Source organism: Oryctolagus cuniculus, chromosome 7 (assembly GCF_051225735.1).
Source record: "Oryctolagus cuniculus isolate XC-2025 breed Fujian yellow rabbit chromosome 7, ASM5122573v1, whole genome shotgun sequence".
Lineage (NCBI taxonomy): Eukaryota > Metazoa > Chordata > Mammalia > Lagomorpha > Leporidae > Oryctolagus > Oryctolagus cuniculus.
Genome location: NC_142873.1, coordinates 32,975,187 through 32,995,861, shown reverse-complemented (window position 1 = coordinate 32,995,861; position 20,675 = coordinate 32,975,187). Strand labels below are relative to the sequence as shown.

Below are 20,675 nucleotides of genomic sequence, written 5' to 3'. Positions count from 1 at the left end.
ATGTTTCCTGCCCAGGAAATTTGAAACCCAACTACAACTGACAGCTAATTAATTAATATCAAAGCCAGAAATGACAAGAAGCTGTTAATTGAGTCTTTCCAGTGGGTCAGGCCTTGAGTTATGCCATTACCAACTACCATCTCATTTAATCTTCCCAACTCTGTGCTAATCCTTTTGACAGCTGGGGTAGAGCACCTGTACCCACCAGGCTCGGCACTGGACACCTGGGAGATGGCAGCGAACACCACCAAGATCTCTGACTTGTACACAGACTAGAAGCAATAAACACAACAAGCAAGAAGGTCCAAGGTAAACTATGTAGCAGGGTGGGGGGATATACTACAGATGATGCAGTAGGAGCAAGAGAGAGACTAGGAGGACTGTGAATGGTCCAGGGAGGCCTCATGGAGAAGATGCAAACTTTGGTGGTGGTGATACTTGGTCATGTGAGTACCTGGAGGAAGAACGTTGTGGATCTAAGCATGGGGAGCTCAGGGAAGGGTGAGGGGGTGGGAGAGGCTGGGAGTAAGGGTGGGAGAGATGGGGGGAGATATTACATAGGGACATAGTTTGTCCCCTTATTTCATGATGTAGATCATAATGTGAGTACCATCATTAGCCCATTTGACAGAAGAGGCAACTGAGGCAGACAAAGGTTACATGTCTTCTCCCCAGTGATGTGGCCCCGAAGTACTGGAGCTGGCAGTGAACGCACATGGTCTAAGTCCAGAGCTCCTGTGTGCATCCTAATGCATCACAACCTGCCCACACTTGGCAAGACGAGAGGTTTTGCGATGCCCTTCCTGTATCAACCGAGTCAGTCTAGACGGGACACAATCTCGAGGGAACGCAGCCTGGGTCCTCCTCTCTCCTGTCGGATGGCACGTGACACAGTCGTTCTGAATGCCCGATTCAGGGAGACAATGACCCTGCCTTACAAGGTTGTTCAGATTTAATGAAATGATACACAACAAGGAATCTGAAAAGTGCTGACTTCCCTCGCTTATCTCTTTCCCCAGCTTCTTACTGCTGCAGGCACTGACAATCCATCTCCACGCTCACTCCTGCTCCAGACAAAGACACGGTCTATACTGAGAGCCTCCACCCCGCTCACCACCAATCCATCCACCGGACAGCTGGGAAAGGAGCCATCTGCCAGAGCTTAGGGTCCAGGGTTTACCTGGGACTTGGAGCAGCACCTCCCACCTTTCTGTACCCTCCCACGGTGAGTCCACCCTTCTCCTGGGTACTCAAGGTCTGGTGCTCCAGAGGTTCCTGACCTTGACACTCTGCTGGGGCCCACTGTATGTGCTCACAGCTCTGTTTAAAATGTCAGACACATATTAGGCACTTAATAAACACAGCTATGATTGTTATTGTTTATGGTACTAGTAGAAAAGGAAATTGTTGATGTTTGGTATAGCAGTTAAGATACTCGTTGGGATGCCTGCAATCCATATCAGAGTTGGCTTCAAGTCCTATCTCTGCTTCCAGTTCCAGCCTCTTGCTAATGTGCACCCTTGGAAGCAATGGGTGATGGCGCAAGTGGCTGGGCTCCTGCCGCTCACATGGGAGACCTGGATTTCTCTGTCTCTGTTTCCTGGATCCCAGCTTCAGCTGCACCCAGCCCTGGCTGTTGTGGGCACTGGGGGAGTAAATTAGTGACTAGGAGATCTATTTGTCTGCCTCGCTCAAATAAACAAACAGTTTCAGTCTAACGTACAAAATATCTTATTGCCAGTTCGAACAGACGTTGGTAAAGAAGAACTTGGTGATGGGAGAAGAAATCTAAATTTAGTTCATAAATTTGTCCAACTGCCGCTGTGGAGGGTGTGGGGCGGGCAGTGAACACTCTCTGAAGGCTAAGCATGACCCCCCAAAGTAGACTTCATGTGTGACAGCCCTGGCCTTTCGGGTGGCAGATGAATTCTGAGCCTGCACCTATGATTATTTTCAAAGTAATCGTAAAATGTAGAGCCACTGTATCAGACAAAGCATTTTGCTAGTTGATAAAAATACGAGCCTATGGAATTGGCCTCAGTAGTATAAGCTTTATTATAGGAATAAATGCCTAGGACAGAGGAACTGAAGGAAATGCAGAAACTGAGAAACAAGAGCTAAGCCCACAAAAATAAATTTACACCCTAATTAGCGCTGTCAGCAGGGGACGCGTTTTTCATCTCCTTTTATTTCCCCCTTTACTCATCCCTCCTTGAATTCATTCATTTGTTCCTCGTTTATCTGTTCTTCACTCATTTGTTTTACTCATTCATTTATTTTATTCCTCCTTGATTTATTCCTCATTCCATGCAGGCCCCAGTGAGCGATGAAATGGAGCAGGGGGAGCCTGTGGCAAAAGAAGGCAAAGAAGCAAAGGGCCTTGGAGCAGGCAGCAGGGGGACAGTGCCTGGATGGCCACCAGGGGGTCTGTCCTTGGATGGGCACTAAGTCACGCCCCTCTCCAGGATACAGTATGGTGTTAATACCTGTGCTGGCTTCCACTGTGACAACTGGATGGGCTACTGTGGGTGGAAATGCCTAATTAACTGTGACAAGCTGTCCCCACGGAAGCCACTGGAGGAGAGAGGGGTCACAGCTGGAGCCCACTGCCAACATCCACAAGCCTGGTCCTTGGGCATCTCCTCCCACGTCCCCACTGGGAGTGAACGTGGCATTGGCTCTGTGAGCAAAAGTGGTGGAGGCAGGACCGCCTTCCTCCCTGTGTCAGACCCTCTGGCTGGTTAGCAGATAAATATTAATGGCTAAGTGTGCCTGCAGGGGGAAGATGGATGGGTGTCCTGGGAGCCATTGCTTTGATTGTCCCTTCGCAGATGCATTTAAGGATCTCAACATCATAGTTGCATCCGGTGCTGGAATGTGATAATAAAAAGGGTGGGAGGAGGGGAAGCAAGGCTGGTGGGAGGAAAAAGAGACCAAAGTCTGGTCATCCACAAGATGCGGACATGACTGAGGCGTCCCCAGGAAGGACAGAAGCCTTTTGCCAGAACGCGAATGTGGGGTCCAGGTTTGCCGTCCTGTCCAGGTGTGTGAGCCGCAGCAGCGAGCCCAGCTGTCGCAGCTCTGGGCCAGAGCCCCTGCAGGGGGCGCACTCCCACGGACACTCCACGGACCAGCGACTGATAGACTACTAGGGAAAACAGGGCATATGGCACATGTGCCCCATGCAATTCTGCTCCTGCTGTTAAGTTAGTTACAGTCAAACTCCGAAGTCGCTGGGCGCATAAAAAGTGCTTTGCACAGGCACTGAGCTCCCAGGCTGAGCTGCCTTTGTCTGTTTTCCCCTGAATGCCTTTTTTTTCTGGCGGGGAGTGTCACAAAAATAATTCCAAAAATGATAAATAGACTGGAGAAGCCCATCTCCATGGAAAAAAACAAAGCATGGAGCAAACACTCCCTGGCCTTTTCCCACAGGAAGTGTGGGAGACCTTTCCAGGCACGGATGTGGAAGAATCTCGGAAGCTCCCAGTTGGGCTATTTTCCCCTGGCCCTTCTCCAGTGCCTCCTCTTGTCTCCTGCTCTGTTAAGGAACCGCCTTCCTCAGGGATCTGGGTTCAGAATCGTAGTCCCTCCTCCCTTTGCCCCTCCCAGCTGCCGCGGCTCCTGCACTTTCTCCTCTGTTGGCCTTGTCCTCTCTCTCCCACAGCTGCCACCCTACTCAGATCCCTGCCATCTGGACCTGGCCTCACTGCCATCCACGACTGCCACACAACCCCCTACAGGGTAGCACTGACCGTGCCCCCAGAGCACACACACACACACACACACACACAGCCCGCTCAGAAACCATCCACGGCTCCCTGCTGCTGAGCCCATTTAGGAAGCTGAGTGAACCTGCAGTGCGAGAGCCTTCAACCAACTGACCACCAGGCTTGGCCTCCTGCCGCCCTCTCATGGAGCCCATGTGCCGTGCACCCAGGATCACGCCGCTCCCTCTGCTTCGACCACCTGCCTCACCTGTGCCCATGCAAATCCCATTCAACCCCCAGGCTGACGTCACTCTCTCCGTGAAGGTTTCCTCTCTGCTGCACAATCACCTCCTTCCAGTCTTAGGCAGGCACGCTCTGCCGCGCCACCACTCTGTGCTTCAATGTTCTCCCTTGCAGGAGAACTGAGCACCAGAGCGGCTGCGCATCGCTGTAGTTCCGCCCTTCACACACAGTGGACACTAAATATACTAAGAAAAAGGCCCTTGACTTGCACGGAGAAAAGCACAGACGCATCAAGTGACTGTTGGAGCCTCAGGGATGTGCTAGCGAGCCTGCTGCTGCCTCTCTGTGTTTCTGCTTTCAGCGCAGACAAACCCAAGACCAATACAGGAGGAGGCTGACAGCAACCAGGTGGCCCTGGACGTGGGGTCTTCTGAAAGGTCAAGTGCAGTGTGTGCTGTGAGAAGCCCGTGCACCGACCTAAAACGCACTGAACCTAAAGAAGCTCATCTGACTTCACTTCCCATGAACCTTCTGCAGTTCCTTCATATTTCGACAGTTATTTAACGTATCCTGATAATCCTAGGAATTAATGCAGTGGTTCTCACTTGGGGACACCTCCCCCTCCCCGGGGGGACACTTGGCTAGGACACTTCTGGTTGCCACAGCTGCGAGGCGCTCCTGGCCTTTAGTGGGTAGACACCAGAGACACCCTACAGGGCACAGCATGGCCTGCCATGGCAGAGCAGTGTCTTGCCCTCCCCTCGGTGCCAACAGTGGTGCTGTTGGGAAACCTTGAATGGATGTAAAACAGGCATTAGGAACTTCACGATGGAGCTGAGGCATAAACAGGTTAATGGCTCCTAAATGACAGAAATAAGTCAACACCATAGCTCCTGATTCCGAGACCTGTGTTCTTGCTCAGAGACCTGCATGGCCAGACGCTGCGGCAGGAAAGTGGGAAGTACCGGACTTGACAAAGCATGCTGTTACTATGAAGTGCGCTAGAGATTGAGGTGAGCCCAAAGCTACCGGCACAGGTGTGGTAACTCGGTCTCCCTGGTCTATCAGCTCCTCCTCCAAACTAAACAAGACAGTGGGCGGCAATGCCAGAGGCCCGGTGGGCAGCTAAGCCCCATCCCAGGGGCCAGGCAAGATGGCTCCAAGGTTGAAATAGCTGCACTGGTTCATGCCGGGGAGGGGCTGGCGAGGGAGGCATTCCCCACAGTGGATAACTGACCTCTAACAGGGAGTCTGCTGAGACCAACAACAGCAAAGCTAGTTTTCCTTGCTCAGAGAGCTGTGACGAGTCTGGGAGGCCACCCAAGGAGAGCAGATAGCCTCTTGATGAGAATTCCATTCCAGGAAATCCTACACCAAGCCTTGGCTACCGAGTCCTCTGACTCAAGAGAGCAGAATGGTGGCGTGCTGGCTGCCAGGGGGTGCCTCACAGACACAGAGGCTACCTTCTCTGGGTTTTTAGGCTTGTGTTGTGCAACGCATCATCCACGGGAGAGCAGTGGGGTGGAAAGCGGGCTGGTGAGGGCTGATGTGGAGGGGAGCAGACTTGCAGGGGGCATGAGAGCTCTCTCCTGTTCCTGCAGACAGCCACAGGGATCTCTATGAAGCCTTGTCTTGGGTGGCTACAGTGGGCAGAGCTGAGATTCATGGAGAGCATAAGATCTGACAAACTGGGGTTTCATATAAGGGCGAACGGGGAGGCCCGTTGAACCTGGTGGGAGGCCCGATGCCATTGGTGTGCAGGAGGATGACCTTCCAAGGGCTGTTGGAGAAGTTCCGAACCGGGAGTCTCCGAGGTCCTGGTAGGTTTTATGGAAGGGAATGCAAGGTGGTGTCATGTGCTAACTGCGGGTCCTGAGCTAAAGACCCGAGCAGCAGCAGCTGTCCAGAGCAGCAGACGGCGCTTGGGGAAGCCTTGCTCCTCCGTGGCAGGAGATGTGCAGCTGCAAGCAGGTCTGCAACTACATGGGAGCAGCACCCATGCATGTCCCTCGAGAGACACTCTGCTTCCATCAGAGGCCAAGAGGAAGCAAGGCCAGAAAGCAATCCTAGGCATGGTTCTTCCCCTAATGTTCAAAATCTGTTAGCACATTTCTCCAGTAAGAGCAACAGCCTAAGAAGGGAGGACATGTATTAGCCGGAATCATGAGACAAGACTTGCCTAAAATGAATACGACACGCTCACTGATAGCCCATTATCACTGTTGTCTAACATGGGGATGAAGCAGTTCCTATAAATAACTGAAAGGCATTCTGGGTTTTTTGTTTTCTCCTCGTTACTTAGAGGAGTGCTTCTAAGCCTCCTCTCCCCACCCCCGGCACTTAGTGTGAAGAACATGGCACACTGAACTTGACAATGAGTTTCAAATCTGGACAGTGTGACCCTGGACAGAGCGTCATTGACATAGCAACTCCCTCATCTGCAAAATGGGGCAATACTTAAAAAAAAAAAAAGAAAGAGATCTATCTATCTACCTATCTAGGAGGCAGAGTTACTGAGAGAGAGGAAGAGTTGGATCTTCCATGCTCTGGTTCACTCCCCAAAAGGCTGCAATGGCTAGGGCTATGCCAGGCTGAAGCCAGGAGCCAGGAGCTTCTTCCAGGTCTCCTGTGGGCGGCAGGGGCCGAAGCACTTGGGCCATCTTCCTCCGTTTTTTTCTAGGCCATTAGCAGGGAGCTGGATAGGAGGTGGAGCAGCCAGGACACGAACCAGCACCCGTATTGGGATGCCGGCGTCACATGTTATGATGTTACAGGGGGCGAGGAGGGGGTAGTATTTCTTTACCTTTGTAGGATAATCGTTGAGATTAAATGAGACATTTAAGGGCAAAAGACAGAGTGTGTATGCACAGTAGGCGGCTGGTGAATGGCAGCTGTCGGCACGAAGGGCGGTTCCCACGTCACCTTCTAGCACCGCTGCACAGAGCAGCAGACGGAGATTCCCTCTGTGCCTCTAACGGAAAAATCTCCACTGAACCGTTGCTCTCTCTCGGCAAATCATTCCACCTAATTAGACAGCGATTCTCACGTTAGGACGAACTCAGTAAGTTCAACAGCCTCTTAGCTTTAGTTGTGCTCTGCAGAAGAACCACTATAAAAACACACCCCCGTCAATTATGCGAACCACTAAGATTGGCCTTATTCCGTCCTGCCCCAAATGACCGAGTACACAGTGATTCGAACTGCAGCATCAGCTCATCCATGCGATGAAGCTGCTTCATAAGGTGGCTTCCCAAGATCAGCAGAGAACTATGACGAAAGCTGATGGCAGCTGGTAGGTAGGGGTGTCCACTGTCCTTTTCATGTTTTCTGGGATGCGGGAGCAATCTCTGGGGCAAGACTCAGGTAATCAGCAATGCTGAGAATCTGGTGGGGGAACTGGAGTTGGCAGGGCAAGGGAGCTCTGACTCTTGGAATGGCAAAAGAACAAGGTTTCAGGGCCGGCACTGTGATGTAGCAGGTAAAGCCACCATCTGCAGTGACCGCATCCCATATGGACGCTGGTTCAAGACCCGGCTGCTCCACTTCCGATCTGGCTCCCTGCTATGACCTGGGAAAGCAGTAGAAGATGGCTCAAGTCCTTGCGCTCCTGCACCCGCGTGGGAGACCCAGAAGAAGCTCCTGGCTCCTGGTTTTGGATCGGTGCAGCTCCAGCTGTTGTGGCCAACTGGGAGTGGGTCGGCGGATGGAAGACCTCTCTCTCTCTCTCTGCCTCTCCTTCTCTCTCTGCGTCACTTTGACTTTCAAATAAATAAGTAAATCTTTTTTAAAAAGACAGAACAAGGTTTCTTTGAGAGGCTGGAGCTGTGTTGCTGCCCTAGCTTTTTTGCTGGGGAACAAGGACTGAGCTTTACATAGCCATGAGGTCTAAGCCAGCAGCTGCAAGGTGGCACCTGAAGCCCCCTTGGGTCCTCCTCAAGAGCCAGTTATGAGAACTGGCAGGAGAGAGAGGATGCTTGTTATCTTATCACTTTCTGTTTCCAGTTACCTTTACTCAAAGATACACCCAGACATCCAATCTCTTGCGAAAAACAAAAGAACCTGCAATTTGCACACACTGCCAGGAGGTGGCAGTGACAGCAACCAAACCACAGGCTGTCTCGGCTTCCCATGGGGCTCTTATCCTCAAATTCCACGAATGTACAATGATTGCCCCTGATTAGTTCAAACTTTTAAACAATGCTTTAAACAATATTAATCTGCAGAGATGAGCATCCTGAAGGAAAAAAGAACTACGGGTACAATGTGGAACCCTGTAACTGCTTTCTAGTGGTTGGGCCCGTACTGCAATGCGAACTCAAGGCCTATTTAATTAGAAAAGAGCTTTGCACAGCTGTGACCTTTCCCAGGCTGCTTCTGCCACTGGCTTCTCGTCCTCTGAGCTCTCCATTGCAAGTGTGCTGTTTGGGGGCACTGTCTCCCTTCTTTAAAGCGTGTGCTCTGTTGAACACTTCCTCTGTATCCGGAAATAGACAAGAAGCTTTATGCTACGAGCCCCATTCTGTCCTCCCCAGGGCCCTGCTGGCCACATGTCCTCATCTCTGTTTTACCAGCTGGCGACTTAGCCGCGGGCCAAGAGCCCAGATTCACACAGCACACTCTGCTCTCCCCCTCCTCCCCAGGTTCAGAAGAAATGGAGTGCGGGGTTTCCCCAGGCTGCTGGGGGTCTCCTCACAATGGGCACTCTCCTTTGTTAGAAGGAGGAAATGCTCCACTTTATCCTTTTTGGAAAACAAGACAAAGCAGTCACCTTACCCCACAATTCTTTTTTTTTTTTTTTTTTTTTTTTTGACAGGCAGAGTTAGACAGTGAGAGAGACAGAGAGAAAGGTTTTCCTTTGCTGTTGGTTCACCCTCCAATGGCCACCGCGGCCGGCGTGCTGTGGCCGGCGCACCACGCTGATCCGATGGCAGGAGCCAGGTACTTCTCCTGGTCTCCCATGGGGTGCAGGGCCCAAGCACTTGGGCCATCCTCCACTGCACTCCCTGGCCACAGCAGAGAGCTAGCCTGGAAGAGGGGCAACCAGGACAGAATCCAGCGCCCCGACCGGGACTAGAACCCGGTGTGCCGGTGCTGCAAGGCGGAGGATTAGCCTAGTGAGCCGCGGCGCCGGCTTCATTTTGTTTTTAATATTTACTTCTTTATTGGGAAGTCAGAGTTAGAGAGAGAGAGAGAAAGAGAGACTGATTTCCACCTGCTGGTTCACTCCCCAGATGGTTGCAATAGTTAGCCCCAAGCCAGGTGGTAGCCAGGAGCCTGCAACTTCATCCAGGTCTCCCACATGGGTGGCAGGGGTCCAAGCACTTGGGCCATTTTCTGCTCCATTTTCCAGGACATTAGCAGGGAGCTGGATGGGAAGTGGAGCAGCCAGGATACAAACTGGCGCCCATATGGGATGCTGCAGTCACAGGCAGCGGCTTTACCCACTACGCCACAAGACCAGCTCCTCCTGTCTTTTTTCTAACGTTTCCCTGAATGAGTGTGCATATATCATGTATTGTTTGATTCAAAGAACTGTATCACCAATGGGATCTCAGACAGTGCACTCTCTTTTCAGCAAAAAAGACCTTGCAGGAGAGGGGCAGTGATAGCTTCAGTCAAGCAAACAGCCAGCCCAAGAGACAGAACTGGAGTTTAGGCTTCAGGACAGGGCTGAGTACTGGCCAGTTCTGCCAAATCATTCCAAAGTGTTCTGAAGAAGTCACCATTTGAGATAGACCAGAACAATTAAAAAAAAAAAAAAAAAAGAGGTCAGACTGGTTACAGTAAGGAGTGGAGCATGAGAATTTAAAACTAGCTCAGTAGGTCAGTCCAGCAGTCACCACCTTATGTTCTGTCCCTGATGGAGGCACCATGGCATGTCATGGAAGAAGACAGGGGACTCGGCCACAGTGCTGCCTTGAAAAATGTAGGAACTGTCTCCTAATGTCCCTTTAATAGCCCAATTTATATCTGTCATTCATGACTTTCTCCAAAAGTTCAATCCTGGAATCTATTTTTAATTTCAGCTCACACTGCTTCTCCGTAACGATTTTCACGCGTTTTTTACTACCCACAGTGTAAAGCACTGCTTCCTTTTATTTGGCCTCAAACTATCAAGCTCTCTGGCTCTGCTCAGCAGGGCGGGATGAGAAGCCATTAACATCTTTCACCTGAGGAATTATTTTTACAGAAGCTAATTAAGTCTACAATGAAAACAGGTGTAGTACTATGCAAACACATTAATTGGGCCAATTCTGAGTTCCTACAAGTTCCTTGAAGAAGTTTGGTCCACCTGCATGGCTCACTTTCCCCAGATGACTTCCAGGGAGAACCTACTTTGGTAGGATTTTTTTTTTTTTTTTTTGACAGGCAGAGTTAGACAATGAGAGAGAGACAGAGACAGAGAGAAAGGTCTTCCTTTTGCTGTTGGTTCACACCCCAATGGCCACTGCGGCCGGCGCACCACGCTGATCCGAAGCCAGGAGCCAGGTGCTTCTCCTGGTCTCCCATGCAGGTGCAGGGCTTTGGGCCATCCTCCACTGCACTCCCGGGCCACAGCAGAGAGCTGGACTGGAAGAGGAGCAACCGGGATAGAATCTGGCGCCCCAACTGGGACTAGAACCCGGGGTGCCGGCGCCACAGGTGGAAGATTAGCCTAGTGAGCCGTGGCGCCAGCCGGAATTTTTTTTTTAGATACCTGTATGAACACGGTTTGTATCTGCCCCAGAAGAAAATGAAAATAAAATAAAAAAAAAGCGAGATAGAGGGGCAGGAATATCTCCTCTATAAAGTGATGATAGTAGAGATATGTTGAAAACACAGGTTTCTGCTTTCAAAGCTGGAAACCATGCCTGTTCAGACAAGGGGTGCCTTGGGAATGGTTAACCCACTGTGTCTGGAAAGTGAGGAGCTGCCATGCCAAGAAGCCACCACCCTGACACAGATTCACATCACCTCACTGGGAAGCACGGGCAGCCCCTTGTCTGTTTCACTCACAGTAAGGAATAAGCTTCTGTGGTTTGTCCGCTCAGTCCAACAGCATGAGACATCCTCTGTGAAGACTTGAAAAAGAACAGATGGATGGCACTGTCGGGGTCTCCTTATGAGGCAGGGAAGCAAAGGAATGGAGGAAGAAGCAAGCAGAGAGAACTCCCAAGGGGGCAGTTTCCATCACAGTGTCCCAGTCTGGTTCCGCTCACCCAACACAGCCCCAGGGTATGGGGCATCCAACTCAACACTATGACCTTGTCAATAGGGAGTGGAGGTCAAGGTTCCAGTGAGTTTTCTTCCCTCTGAACAGTCACATTCTGTGCGCATTCTGCAGAGGCATTTGAAGGCTAGTAACCCAAGGTATAGACCAAGCCTATTTTCTGAAGGCTGGTTTTTAATATATTAAGAACAGATAGGCCGGTGCCGCGGCTCACTCGGCTAATCCTCCGCCTTGCAATGCCAGCACACTGGGTTCTAGTCCTGGTCGGGGCACCAGATTCTGTCCCGGTTGCCCCTCTTCCAGGCCAGCTCTCTGCTGTGGCCAGGGAGTGCAGTGGAGGATGGCCCAAGTACTTGGGCCCTGCACCCCATGGGAGACCAGGATAAGTACCTGGCTCCTGCCATCGGATCAGCGCGGTGCGCCGGCCGCAGTGCGCTGGCCTCGGTGGCCATTGGAGGGTGAACCAACGGCAAAAGGAAGACCTTTCTCTCTGTCTCTCTCTCACTGTCCACTCTGTCTCTCTCAAAAAAAAAAAAAAAAAAAAAAAAAACAGATATAGTCTTGCCAAAATCTCTCTCTCTCTCTCTCTCTCTCTCTCTCTCTCTCTCGGAAATCCCAAGGGGTTTCTGCATTCTCAAGACAGAGCAGGAGGACTGTGGAAATGAGGCAGGCCTCTTTCAAACAGCCCTTTGAAAGAAGACTTGCCGGGGCTGGCACTGTGGCATAGTGGGTAAAGCCATTGCCTGCAGTGGCGGCATCCCATATGGGCGCCGGTTCGAGTCCCAGCTGCTCCACTTCCGATCCCGCTCTCTGCTATGGCCTGGGAAAACAGTAGAAGGTGGCCCAAGTCCTTGGGCCCCTGCACCCACATGGGAGACCCGGAAGAAGCTCCTGGCTCCTGGCTTTGTATCAGCACAGCTCCAGCCATTGTGGCCAATTGGGGAGTGAACCAGTGGATGGAAGACCTCTCTCTCTTTCTCTCTGCCTCTTCTCTCTCTGTGTAACTGACTTCCAAATAAATAAAAAAAATCTTAAAAAAAAAAAAAAAAAGAAAGAGGACTTGCCATTCGCTAGTGTTCGAGGTAGACTAGATATGGTTTCTTAACCAAACCCTGCCAGTAATTGGCTTGTCCATGGGACCAGCTGGGAACTAGCAAAGGACACTGAGGATGTCTCAGAACAAGGCTGTAAGGATTCAGATGCATGGAGGGTGTCAGAGATTTAATAAGAGTTCAATCTTTTAGTAATGCCTGGATTCACAGCATGGATTTTTCCAAGAAGCGCCAAGTGCTTTAAAGATGACACGTTAATCTTCACAGAGCCTGGGCATCAGAAAGCTGGAGCCTGCAGGGATGGGGTGTGAGGGTTGGGGAGCCTGACTTCTAGCTGTGTGCTGGCCCCTGTGAGTGGATCAGTGATGTGGGTCATCGGACAGCCGTCTCCTGCCATCCCTGCAGACTCTCAGTCGATGCTGGTATTAACTAGGAGCCTTGTAAATTTATTGATGAGCAATTGTGAAAACAAAGTAGCCAAAGACACATAAGCAAGTAAAGGGGGGACAGGAAGATCTTGCAGGAGGAAAAGCAAAGAGCTCACAGCAGGTGAGCTTACGAGATGGAAGAATCCACTGATACGGAGGTCCCAGGCTACCTGGCTTTGACAAGGCACAGCCCTGGCAATGCAGCTGGGCTCCTGCTCAGTGCCCAAGAAAGCAGAAGACTGCGATGTGTCAGGGGTGGGGACTGGAGGCTCGGGCTCCTGAGTGTAGCATGGTGCCTAGCACAGAGTGGGCACACACTGATGTCTGCTAAGTGAATGTACTGCTACTGTATCTTACAGTGGAGCAAAGCGCCTGCCCTCATCTGCTTCAGTTCCCACAGCCACCACCAGAGGCAGTGCTGTGCACTCTGCTCACACACAAAGAAGCTGAGCTCCTAGTGGCCAGAAGCTAGACCTCCTCATCTCATTCTCCCATCTCCTCATCTACAGAAAAGAAAAAAAAAAAAAAAAAAAAAAAAAAAGACCTGGTGGAAAGAGCAAGAAGCTGGAGGGGGAGGGGAGAGACCAGTTTCCTATGCCCAGAATGTTAGCCCGGACAGAAACTGGAGTGCTAGTTGGAGGGAAGAGAGCAATTGTGTTTCCTATGCTCTGATTTTCAGTAGTGGCTGCTGGACTTGACCTGAGGACTCCTGGGCTGCATCTGGCTCAGTGGGACAGTGTGCTGTGATTGATTAGCTATGTCTTCCACAGGCACCAGCTCCTCATTAGGGAGCACAGATGTCATCTGTGTGCTCTACTTTCTTTTGCTAGTATAGCCTATTTACTTCATATATAATTACCAGAAAACAGATACATGTAAGGTTCCACAACTGCACACACACACATACACAGGTGTTGAGGAGTTGAAATTTGGACCTATGACTCTTATCTAACAAGTCCAGTATTTTTTTTTAACTATGTTGTGCTTTTCTGGTCCCAATATTAACACTAGTTAGAGCTGCATAAGTATGGATAAATGAACTCCGTGTGACTCAGTTTACTCATTTGCACATTAGAGGGAATAATTCCTGCTTATCTATCTCATAGAATTACTGAGAAATGAGATTTCAGAATCCCAGAACTGGGTCAGCACTGTGGCGCAGTGAGTTAAGCCACCGCCTACAATGCTGATATCCCCTATGGGAGTTGGTTCAAAAGTCCAAGCTGTTCCACTTCTGATCCAGCTCCCTGCTAGTGCACCTGGGAAAGCAGTAGAAGATGGCCCAAGTCCTTGGGCCCCTACACCCTGGTGGGAGACCTGAATGAAGCTCCTGGCTTCTGGCTTTGGCCTGGCTCAGCCCTGGCCTTTGCAGCCATTTGGAAAGTGAACCAGCAGATGGAAGATCTCTCTGTCTCTCCCCCTCTCTCTCTAACTCTGACTTTCAAATAAGTAAAGTGTCTTTAAAAAAAAAAAAAGAATCCCAGATCTTAGAGTCCCGAAATCCATGTTCTTGCAAGTGCACCATGATGTTAGAAATACGTGAAAACACTGAAAGAGTGAGCAGCCCTACCATGGGAAGTAAGGAATGTTGGGCTCTAGATTCTTTTTTTTTTTAAGATTTATTTATTTATTTATTTGAGGTAGAGTTACACACAGAGAAAGGGAGAGACTGAGAGAGGTCTTCCATCTGCTGGTTCACTCCCCAAATGACTGCAATGGATGGAGCTGGGCTGATCTGAAGCCAGGAGTCAGGAATTTCTTCCAGGTCTTCCATGTGAGTTCAGATGTCCAAGCACTTGGGCCACCTTCTACTGCTTTCCCAGGCCATAGCAGAGAGCTGAATCGGAAGTGGAGCAGCTGGGACTCGAACCGGCGTCCATATGGGATGCCCTCACCACAGGCAGAGGCTTAGCCTACTTAGCCCCCAGCTTCAGGGCTCTAGATTCTGATTCATTTGCATCTCCCCCACACCTGTGAGCTTCCTCTCTACATCCCACATGAAAGAGCTCGGGAGGAAATCAAGGCTCATAGCAGAAGCAGACCCTAGTCCCCTGGAGGCAGCTGGTCCCAGGTGTGTTTCCCGTGGTGCATGTGCACGTGTGCGTGCGTGTGTGTGTGTGTGTGTGTGTGAAATATGATGGGGCAAGGCCCCCATTCTCGTACTTCTCTCATCCACCTCCTTCCTGCTCTCAGATAGATGTTCCAGACCTAGTCAATGAGCGTGAACTTGGGATTGGAACCTGGGATGTTGCACCTGAGACTCCTCTCTCCTTTGAAAAGAGGCTGGTGGCAGCAGGGTCTGGAGGGGAGCGAAGTTGGGTTTCCTGGGTCCCAAGGTTCCCCACATTGGTCTGTTTTCTACCTCTGCCTACTCATCAGAAGTGTCATCTCCACCATCTTCACTGCCCTTGATCTCCTCCCCCTGGCTCACTCTCCTTGGTCCTTCAACCAAGCTGCCCATCCTGTGGTCCTCCTTCTTCCACCTCAACAGCAGAGTGATCTTAAGAAACAGCACCCTCTCCCCCACGTGCATAACCTATTATTGTCATGGGTGCCTTTCACGGAAGCAACCTATTGCATCTACCTCCCTGCTCTCTTTGTAGAATGAGAGTTTCCATGGACTGGAGGCCAGGTTTTGGGGCCATGATGTCAGCACAGAGATCACTCGTGTTCACTAGGCTTAGGCTCACTGATTGTAGAGCTAAAAGGAGTAACAAACAAGTCCCTGTAGTCTAACCAGCCATTGACAATAGTTTAAGTCCTGCGAGTATCACTGAACACAAAGCACTCAATGGCTCACTCACAGCTCGTTTTGAAGGCCTAAGAAGCTCCTCGCTATTGGACTCACTTTACCTTATGATTGTGTCTGTTCACTAGAAGAGGAACTCCACGAGGGCAAGGACGTGGGTATGTTTTGCTCATTGTTGCTCCACTATTCCCAAGAACAGTGCGTGGCATATGGCAGCCCCTCCAGTAACTACTTGTGGAATGAATTCATAATTGCTCTTGTTGATAGCCCTTGAGATCTTTCAAAAAAATCTAATCCTTTCTTGTGTTTTCTGTGACAGACCCTCAAACAATTCCAGCCAGCTGTCCTGTTCCCTGAGCCATCTCCCTTCCCGACTAAGCATTTGTAGCTCCTAGAACACTATGAATATCCAGTCCTCTACTGACTTGGGGCATTTCTCTGAATGTGCTCCAGAACCACAAAGCAGAAAGGAGGTACCCTAAAATTTTTTGGCCATCCCACACTGTCATCTTACAGATAAAACAATGAGGTTCCTAAAGAATAGCAGCTATGATGGGAGGAGAAGTCAGGGCTCAGGGTTTATTAAGAGATGGGCCAACAACAGAAATGGTGTGAAGCAGCCAGCACCGCGGCTCACTAGGCTAATCCTCCGCCTTGCGGCACCAGCACACTGGGTTCTAGTCCCGGTTGGGGCGCCGGATTCTGTCCCAGTTGCTCCTCTTCCAGGCCAGCTCTCTGCTGTGGCCAGGGAGTGCAGTGGAGGATGGCCCAAGAACTTGGGCCCTGCACCCCATGGGAGACCAGGATAAGTACCTGGCTCCTGCCATTGGATCTGCGCGGTGTGCCGGCCGCAGTGCGCCGGCTGTGGTGGCCATTGGAGGGTGAACCAACGGCAAAGGAAGACCTTTCTCTCTGTCTCTCTCCCTCTCGCTCACTGTCCACTCTGCCTGTCAAAAAAAAGAAAAAAAAGAAAAAAAAAAAAAGAAAGAAATGGTGTGAAGAGCCCTATGATGCAGAAACTCTGTAGGCAAAACAAATCCAGATCAATAAATTCCATCTTCTTGATGCTGTCCACATGGGGGGATGAATTCTAAAACAAGTGTTGCCAAACCACTATAGCTTTGGATGCAGTCAGACTCCTCACTCATTCAACAAACCCTGAGAATATGGTATGTGATGGTAACTGCATGCAGTTTTGGGGACAGAGAGTTGGAAAAAAGTCTACACAGCTGTCACTTACAGTCAATGAAGATTCTGCAAAATTACCACCGTGTTACAGGAACAGAATTTAGAGGAACAGACTTGAAGGAGCCCCTACATCAGCTTCTGGGAGGTAGAGAAGGCAGCATTTGAAGACCAGCACAGGAACACATGTCTGGGTTTCCTATGGCCTTGAGCTTGAACCCTGGCATGTATCCAATGCATTGGCAGAGAAGACTGCAGAGTTGCCCTAAACCAGACTAGCAAATCCCAGAGGTGGCTGTTCCTGCAGACATCGTCAGCCAGGCCGGTGATGCCTCAGAAACACCCAGCACAGTATGATCTCGCAATCAGAGTCTAGGAGCTTCACGAGCATCCCCTGTAGGTGTTGCTTCCTCACGAAAGGCCAAGTGGGGCTGTCCTGTCCTGTTTTGAGGGTTCCAAAAAGAGGCTGGCTCTTCTGGACAGGAAGCCAGGAGGGCAGCCTATGACCACTGCCAGGGGCCCCCAGGAGGTAGGATGTGACAGAGGCTGTCAGGAGGAGGGAGGGCAGAGACATGTTTCTGCAGACCTTGTCCCAAGACTGTTGCGAATGAGCAGGAAAGAGAGCCACCTGTGCTTCCACTGCCTCTCAGCACCTTTTTACCTTAAAGTAGAAAATGCCCTTTCTAACAGCGGCCAGGACACTCTAGGAGCAGCTGCATTGCTCTCCAACCCTGCAAGCCTTCGAAATGTGCAGGTCGTACTTTTGGTCTTTCCTACAGCACAATCCACAGCCAACCTGTCCAGGAGACAGAAGGCTGACCTGCTGGGAACAGTGGGACCACCATGAGAGGAGAGCACCAGCCCGGCCTGATTACTGCCCAGAGGATGTGGACTGGACTGCGACAGTGAATACGCAGATATGCAAATCATTCTGCAGACACAGCTGGAGCTGGAAAGTGAGATCGTAAATCTGAGAAGTGAGACAGGAGCATCACGAAGCTCTGGGCCTTCAGGAAAGGATATTAGGGCAACCAATCAATCTGAAACGCAACTTCTTAGCTGAGCCAGAGGAGGGAGACAGGCACCATCATCTCCGCTTGAGAGAGGGAGGAGGCACCTGCAGGAGGCCTCTGTCTTGCTCCGTTGCTGATGTTGAATTAAGTCTTCATGGTGTGCCTCAGTTTCCCTTTTTGTAACAGGTGGGATAAGTGGTTGATCACCAGGAAACACAAGGTGTTAAGGTTCTCTAAGGAAACACAACAAAGAATTCTATACTTATTTTGGGATGATTCGTATATGCCTTGATCTCTGGTTTACCACTATCTTTACTATGGAGAAGTAGTGACTAGCAGTTCACACAAAAGGTCTCCCAGAATCCTGTTCATTCTGAAATAGCCCTGGGAGGCACGGGCTACAATCATGAAGGCATCCCTTTTTCCAGTGGGAGAGCCTTTGGCTTGGAGAAACCTGGCACCTTGCTCAGAGCCGTGACTGTAAGCTGGTCTTTGGACACCAAAGCCTCTGCAAGCAAACACAGCTGTTGGAGGGGCACGGTGTGTTTAGAAAATGTGTGTCCTCGGGGGCTGGTTGTGTTCTCATGCTGTGGCGTAGTGGATAAAGCCACCACCTGCAGTGCCGGCATTCCATATGGGTGCTGGTTTGAGTCCTGGCTGCTCCACTTCCCATCCAGCTCTCTGCTATGCCCTGGGAAAGCTGTAGAAGAGGGCCTGCAGCCAGCACTGTGGCTCAATAGGCTAATCCTCTGCCTGCGGCACTGGCACCCCGGGTTCTAGTCCCGGTCGGAACACTGGATTCTGTCCCGGTTGCTCCTCTTCCAGTCCAGCTCTCTGCTGTGGCCTGGGAGCACAGTGGAGGATGGCCCAGGTCCTTGGGCCCTGCACCCACATGGGAGACCAGGAGAAGCACCTGGCTCCTGACTTTGGATCAGCGTAGTGCACCGGCCGCAGCGCACCAGCCACAGTGGCCATTGGGGGGTGAACCAACGGCAAAGGAAGACCTTTCTCTCTGTCTCTCTCTCACTGTCTAACTCTGCCTGTCAAAACAAACAAACAAACAAACAAAAACAAACAAACAAAAAAACAGGGCCCGAGTCCTTGGGCTCCTGTACCTGTGTGGAAGACCCAGAAGAAGATGCTGGCCCCGGCTTTGGGATCTGCCCACCTCTGGCCATTGCAGCCATTTGGGGAGTGAGCCAGCAGACAGAAGACTTTCTCTTTCTCTCTCTCTCTCTCTCTCTGCCTTACAAATAAATAATTTAAAAAAAATAAGAAAATGTGTGTCCTCTTAGTGTGCCAGTGATGCCCTCCTGGCAGTACAGGCCAGTGTAGTAAGCAGGTAGCACATTCCCAGAAGGCTCACATGCGGGCTGTGGTCCAGCCAAGGCATACTGACGGCCTCCTAGAGCAGAGTAGCTGTGGTGGGCACTGGAGACCATGTGTGTCAAACACAGAGATCTGCTCTCTGCCCTCATGGTCTCCAGTGGGAGAAACAGGCAATCCCATCACAGGGAGGCCAATGGTGGATGGGGCAAGCGCCAATGCTGAGCACACCAGGGGTCTGGGGACACTGGAATTTCTGTGGGTTTTACTCTGGTTACTGCACAAGACAATTCTATCCCCAAACGTCCTAGCTACAGAGACTGTCAAACAACTCAAAGAAGAGGGTGGGATATTTATTTTATTTTTAAACTGTTTATTTTTCACAGTTGTGTTTGAGACAGATTTTCTCAAAGCTTTATAATTCAGTGTTGACTCTGGGCTGAGAGCTGGGCCTGCAACAGGCACCCGACAAATGTTTGTTAAAATAATCACTGCAGGATCTTCATGAAAAACTCTGCAGGGCAAGTGGATTTATCCCCATTTTACAGACCAGCAAAGTGCATTTAAGCTGGAAGGTGGTGGCAGGTGCAAAACCACACGGGGCCAGACAAAAGGTGAGTGACAGCTAAGTGCTCCAGTTTTCCTGGCTGCTGGCCAACACAAAGTCCAAGACATCTTGCATTGTTTCCTGCATGCACACTGTGATGCAAAGCTGTGCACGCCAGGTCCAGACTGCCAGGTGCCCTGAACCAGGAAGAAGGATGCTGCTCTGGCCAGCTGCTGCTGCAGGTGAGGGAAAGAGAGGCTGGCAGTGTGGACTGGTCCTGCAAAGCCATGGTGCTCCCTGCACATTCTGTCAGGGACCATCACTGTGAGATGTGAAAGTAAGGAACACGGCCAGCCCTGAGCACAGCCAGCCCTGCTCTGACCCAGGACATGTCTGCATGGAAGGGGGGCTGCCATGGGGAGGTACACACCAGGCAGATCACGAAGGGACACTGCAGCAAGGAAAATAATTGTTAGGGGTGGGAGTGGGGCCAGCCCTCACTTAAAGGAGGCTCTCGGATCCTGGCTGCATCTGCTGCAGCTTGGCTCTCCTGGATGCCTGGGTCTTCTGGGTGACCTCTACTGCCCAGGCCAGGGAAGACTACATAGGTGAGGCTGGGACGTAGGGCAGCAGCAAAGCGCCAAGTCTTTGGAGAAGCTCAGCATCTACTGAGATGTGCGGTCTTCCAAGGGCTCTGGGATGTAACTGGGAAAGAGGAAGAGGACTTTTATATGAGGACAGAAATGCATAGTGATTTGAGGAATCATGATCATTACTTTAGATTTGTGTACATTTTTAAAAAAATTTTTTATCTCCTCAACCACATTGTAAGCGCTCCAAGGACAGAGCCTGGTTTGCTAAGTCTCTGATCCCACAACTATAGCACATGAAAGGCAATATAGGCCCATTTCTTATGGAAAGAGGTGGGTTCTTCTTTTTTTTTTTTTAAGATTTATTTATTTATTTGAAAGGCAGAGTTACAGAGAGGGAGAGACACTGAGAGAGGGGTCTTCCATCTACTGGCTCACTCCCCAAATGGCTGCAATGGCCAGAGCGGAGCTGATCCAGAGCCAGGAGCCAGGAGCCAGGAGCCAGGAGCCAGGAGCCAGGAGTTTCTTCCAGGTCTCCTACGTGGGTGCAGGGGCCCAAGGACTTGGGCCATCTTCTGCTTTCCAAGGTCATAGCAGAGAGCTGGATTGGAAGAGGAGCAGCTGG

At 50.7% G+C, this 20,675-nt stretch overlaps 1 protein-coding gene across 3 annotated transcripts in view; it reads right to left on the bottom strand.

The window, feature by feature from the left end:
* Positions 1 to 20,675, bottom strand: part of FAM78B (family with sequence similarity 78 member B) — a 125,124-nt gene that overhangs the window by 83,668 nt on the left and 20,781 nt on the right. The gene's annotated exons all lie outside the window — the stretch shown is intronic.